The 6,000-nt window shown below is 48.0% G+C and overlaps 1 protein-coding gene across 2 annotated transcripts in view; it reads left to right on the top strand.

Annotated features, from left to right (window-relative positions):
- Positions 1-386: 386 nt before the first annotated feature.
- Positions 387-6,000, top strand: part of CCDC120 (coiled-coil domain containing 120) — a 51,885-nt gene continuing 46,271 nt past the window's right edge. The window contains exon 1 of one of the 2 annotated variants that reach the window (XM_042452532.1): positions 387-920. The gene's annotated coding sequence lies outside the window, so the exon portion shown is untranslated. The remainder of the gene's footprint in view (positions 921-6,000) is intronic. The other variant, XM_042452534.1, reaches the window with a different exon arrangement.

The raw sequence follows: 6,000 nt of genomic DNA, 5'->3' as shown, positions 1-6,000 counted from the left end.
GGAGGGCCTGTCCTGGAAAAGGAGGAGGATGCTCTAGTCACCCTGTGTAAATATAAATCCATGCTTTTTAGGCTTCAAATGGAGGACATTTTTGAAATGCCTCCTTGAGAGAAGGCTGAAATGGAGGACCTGTCCTGGAAAAAGAGGAGGACCTGTGGGCCACCCTGAATGTGCTTCTTGGCCCTGCTCCAAATGGAGGACTGTGTTGGAATCCCTCCTGGAGAGAAGGCAGCAATGGAAAAGGAGGAGGCTCTCTTTCTTTTTTTCTTTCTAGCCCCCCTGTCTACAAATACACTTGCAGGCTCTCTTGTAGAGCTGCAAATGGAGGACAGCTTTGGAGCCCCTCCTGGGAGAGCAGCAGGGCTGGAATGGAGGACCTTGTCCTGGGAAAGGAGGACAGCTGCTGTGCCTGGGGGTGAAAGCCTGGCGCCACACACTCTGCTCCCCTCCACACACACTGCTACGCTCCACACACCACACTCCACACACAACAACTCAGGCAGCAGCCTCTCTCTCTGCGCATCTGTTTTGGTGGGGAAGCGGGAGAGAAAGGCTGAGGAAGGAGGAGAGGAGGTAAACAAACAATAAGCACCCCCTCCTCAACCCCTCCACCACCATTTCCTTCTTTCCCTTCTTCCTTCCTTCCTTCCCTCCTTTTCCAGACCCCCAGGAAGGGGGATTTTGTCCTTCCTCCCAGCCAAGATCCCCAACCTTCAGAGGAATGGGCTCCAAGCCAGCTGCATTCACCGACTGGAGATGCTGAGAGGGAAGACCCCAGACCCACAACACACACACACACCCTTCTCCCTCCATCTCTCTTCCCTTCCCAGACCAGATTTGGGCTCCTCCTTTGCACAGCTACAACCAGGATCCTCAAGCAAGGCATCCGCCTTGTTGTCTTCTTGGGAGGGGGAAACATGGTAAGAAGGGGAGATGGATGGGTTTGGGGGAAGGGGGAAGGGGGAAGGGGTGGGGGAGAGAGAGGCCTCTTTTGGAGGCTTGAGCGATGTGGGGGTCTCTATTGTAGTGTCCCCTTCAGTGATCCACCTTAAAAGTTTGTGGGGGGACTAGAGGTGAAAAGCCCCTCATCTATTGATTTTGGGGGTGGGGGGCCTAGGATGGTGGCCCTGGGCCAGTCCTGTAATTTGGTGTCTTGGGAAAAGGGGGAGACACAAACTACACAAAGGGGATTGGGGTGAGGGGGAGCCTTCGCTGTGTGTATTGGAATTTGCTAGCTTTGATCCATGGGGTGTGTGTAAATGTGTGTGTTGGGGGAAGGGGGTGTCAAGGGGACGTGTTATGATTTGGGTTTGTAGCCCATCCTTCCTCTCATTCTCATGGCAGATCACCCACATGCATATGTGCCCCCCCCCATATCTCTCTTTTCCTCACACATACACAAGAATCTTGCAAGACAGTGGATTTACTACGAGCGCTGCTCCCATTTTACAAGTGATACGTTGACGAGCGCTGGACTAGGAGACTATGGAGAGCAGGGCTCAAATCCCTGCTCAGGCAAGGAGACCCAGTGGGTGACCTTAGGCGAGTCACTCTCTCTCTCGTCCTCAAAGGGAGGCACTGGCAAAAGCCCGTCTGAAGAAATCTAGGTAAGAAACCCCTGTGATAGGCTTGCCTTCAGGGTACCGTAAATCGGAAACTGATCTGAAGGCGCACAACAACAACAACAAATCGACAAGGCAAGACAAGGTCTCTTGGCCAACACTGCTGGGGTCAGTTGCCCTGTGGGTCACAATGTGGTGTCTGCTAGCTGCAACCCACTGCAAAGTATAGGGAGGGTGTCAATGACAGGTGGGAGATGAGAGCAGGTAGCATAAGATCCTTGGGATCCTTTCCCCGTTGCTTCCTCTGTGAGCAAGTCCACCAGATTTGTATTCAAAACATTCACACATACACACACACACAACCCCCATCTCTCATTGTATCGGGTGGCCCAGCAGACCTGCCTAGACCACTCCCCACAATAAACTGTGCAGCTTGTGGGCATGATTAAACAACTGATGTACACTATCAGCTGCAATACACAGGAGTGTATCTAGAAAGAGGACATGAAAAGAAGCATTTCCCCTTGGAGTCATCCGAGGGCAGAGACCTCTGTAGATGGACAGATGACATTTGAATGATCTTTGTCTGGATGCTGTAACCTTTCCTCCCCTCTTCCTCCATCAATCCACTAAAGAAACAGCTCTGACTTGGTTTGGGCTAATAGTACATCCTTGGCATGAAGGGCTCTTGTGCAAGGAATTATTTGAACCCCAGTGAATGATCACTGCATAAATATGTCCTCCCCACCATCACTTCAGATATGAACCTCTCCAGCGTTCACATCTCTTGTCCCAAAGATGGGGACAGAACTGGCAAAGCAAATCTGAATTTCCAGTTTTGTTAGAAAGGATAATCCCTCCTCCCCAACTTGTGAATTAACCATGATGTTCAGGCCAGACCTGTGCCCTATGGAAGCACCATGGCTGACACCAGCGGCTCTCCCCTCCTCTCCCTTCCCACATAGACAGTCCCTCTCATATCACACACTGTGAATTAGCCACAGGGCCTGATTAAAGATTGAATGTGTGAAACAGGGCAGAAAGCAGGATTAAAGGGGACCTGACCCATTTGGGAGGCTGCTTGGAAACGACAGGTCAGAAGGGTGTGGGATTGGGGTGGCGCAGGGACAGGCTCTGGTTAAGACTCCTGCTTTACAATTTCTGGCTTGGAAGTGGCAGCAGGTAAAAATGATGGCCAGGAGGCCCAAGCCCCAGAGCTGCTGGAAGCTCAAACTTCTGGGTATCCATTCCCCACAATGAAGCAGGAGCTGACCTAGCGCAGGGAGACTGGGAGCAGCTCTGCGGCAGGCTGACCTAGTTTAATTTACCGGGATGGTGGTGAATCCCACCCACTCCGCCTTTTTCTGCCCACCCCCATAAACTAGGAGAAGAATGTGTGGGGTGTTTATAGCACGCATCAAAGGGACACTCGTTTTATTTTGGTCAGTCAGAAACAAGCTGATCTCGTGGTACTGTCAAGACTAAACAAATGTTGTTTTCATAACTTGAGCCATCCATTTGTTGAAGTGGGCACTAGGTCCGCAAGATACCATCATAACCGTGTATGTCTTTAAGGTGCTGCTGGACTGTTCATTGTTTTGATGTGGCTTCCTTTTTTCCATTGGACTATGCTGGCTGGGAATTAAGCAGATGTGATCAAAATAAATTAGACTCGGTGGCTAGAAGGCCAGACATGGATCACAAAAGTGTCATGAAGCTCAGATTATTTGCAACAAGAGTGCTATACTGTGTTTTTAGAGCAGAACTGTATTCTGGTTCTGGGGCTCTGATTGTCAATGGTTACTGCAAAAACAAAAACAAATTTACCATAGGAAGCACAAATTATTTTAGAACATCTTGGTTCCTTTTGTGCACCAGGCCTTTGGGGACTGTTCTGTTCATCCTGGGAAGTGAGGAGAAAAGGAAGCCTTTGGATTGTGCCTAGCTGGGTCATGCCTAGCAACATACTGCTTACTTTGCAAGGAAAGGACTGTGTTTGGGACGGGTCTAGCAAGTCAAACTGATTGAAAGTACTATGAATATGTGTGTATGAGGGTGATTATGCGAAGTAGGAAATATGATGGGGGGAAAAGAAAGACTGGTTCTGCCATTAGGTAGAGTGATACTGAATGTCTCAGGCAGCAGATGCTTAAGGACAGTAACAGCAGCAGCCCAACTATTCCTCATGAAATGTACAGCTGTTCTCCTCTGTTGGGGGACAGAGTTGTGCATGGCACAAAAACTAATTTCTGGATCATATGAAGCCGTAACGTTTTCAGGCCAAAGCCTGAAACCTAGGCATAGACCTAGTATCAATATCAGAGCTTGATCAGAGATTGTCATTCAAACATACAGAAATACACACAGAGGGAAATCTACCCTCAAGTCGTTTCTGACTTATGGTGACCTATCATGGGGTTTTCTTGGCGAGAACCTAGTAAAATATGGGTTAGACAATGCAACTCTTAGGTGGATTTGTAACTGGTTGACTGGCTGAACCAAAGGGTGCTCAACAATGGCTCCTTTTCATCCTGGAGAGAAGTGACCAGTGGGGTCCACAGGGTTCTGTCCTGGGCCCAGTGCTATTCAACATCTTTATCAATGACTTGGACGAAAGAATAGAAGGCATGCTTATCAAATTTGCAGATGACACCAAATAAGGAGGAGTGACTAATATCCCAGAAGAGAGGATCAAAATTGAAAATGACCTTAATAGGTTAGAAAACTGGGCCAAAATGAACAAAATGAATTTTAGCAGGGAGAAATGTAAGATACTGCACTTAGGCAGAAAAAAATGAAATGCATAGATATTGAATGGGGGATATCTGGCTTAACAAGACTAAATGTTAAAGGGATCTAGGAGTTCTAGTAGATGACAAATTGAACATGAGTCAACAGAGTGAGTGATGTGGCAGCTGAAACGGCCAATGCAATTTTAGGCTGCATCAATAGAAGTATAGTATCTAGATCAAGGGAAATAATAGCACCACTCTATTCTGCTTTGGTCAGGCCTGACCTGGAATACTGTATCCAGTTCTGGGCACCACAATTCAAAAAGGATTTTGAGAAACTGGAGTGTGTCCAGACGAGGATGACTAAAATGGTGAAGTGTCTGGAAACCATTCCTTATGGGGAGAGACTAAGGAAGCTGGGTATGGTTAGCCTGGAGAAGAGAAGGTTAAGAGGTGAGATGATAGCCCTGTTTAAGTATTTGAAGGAGTGTCATATTGAGGATGGAGCAAGCTTGTTTTCTGCTGCTTCAGAGAATAGGACCCAGAAAAATAGATTCACAGGAAAAGAGATTCCACCTCAACATAAGGAGGAACTTCCTGACAGTAGGAGCAGTTTGAGAGTGAAACATACTCCTTCCTCGGAGTGTAGTGGACTCTCCGTCTTTGGAGACCTTTAAACAGAGACTGGATGGCCATCTGTTGGAGGTGCATTGCTTGTGAGTTCCTGCATGGCAGAATGGCATTGGACTGGATGGCCCTTGGGTCTCCCAGATCTGTGATTCTATGATTCTATGATTTGTTCAGAGGGGGTTTTGCCATGGCATTCCACTGAGGCTGAGAGCATGTGACTTGCCCCAGGTCATCCAGTGGGTTTCATGGCCAAGCTAGGAACTGAACACTGGTCTCCAGAGTCATAATCCAATGCTCAAACCATAATGCCATGCTAGCTCTCAGAGATGGGATAAGGAACATTTTATGTAGCCTACTTACTTCTAGCCAAAGGTGGATGCAGAGCAGAGCAGAAGGTGAACCCTGGTATCACAACAACAGGGAAGGAAGGAGAAGTCTAACTATGTAAATTCATGCAAGTTTTAGCAACCAATCAAACTTTCAAAATTATAGCAAGCTGCTGCTGTGCTCATTGAGCTGGAAATTGAACCCCCCCCCCCAAAAAAAACAACCTTTCCCCACCAGGAGATGATCCATGAAAACTGGAGAGTCGGAGCCAGGCACTGCGATCTGGCCCCTAAAGAGCCTGCTTGCTTCAAGTAGGGTAGACCCATTGCCAGTGCTCAGGTAAGATCAGACTGCCAGTAAGACATTTTTTGTACCCACCAGGCAGCAGGGCATTGTCTTTTCCCCCCCTGCACTTCAGGCAGGAAAATATCTTAGGCCAGCCTCTGGTCAGGGGCTAGATGATGAATACCATACAGGGTTTTCATGCCACTATAATCTGGGAAGACTGCATGTGTATGTGTCTGGTGTCATAGAAGGCAAAAGTTTGACAGCTCTGTTTTTCAAGGTGCAGTTCAGGGCATCGCTGTGGGTGGTGCATCCCACGCATTACTTTTCTTTTGAGCTGGATGTCTGTGGTCAAAATCCACATTCCTTCACCCTTCTTTCCCCTTCTCAAGGTCTCCTTGATTTGAGAACAGGGTGTGGCTGGAAGCCAGGAATCTTGCTCTGTCTCCCTGGTGCTTCGGAGG

This window comes from Sceloporus undulatus, chromosome 2 (assembly GCF_019175285.1).
Source record: "Sceloporus undulatus isolate JIND9_A2432 ecotype Alabama chromosome 2, SceUnd_v1.1, whole genome shotgun sequence".
Taxonomy (NCBI): domain Eukaryota; kingdom Metazoa; phylum Chordata; class Lepidosauria; order Squamata; family Phrynosomatidae; genus Sceloporus; species Sceloporus undulatus.
This window is presented reverse-complemented; position numbering and strand designations above follow the sequence as displayed.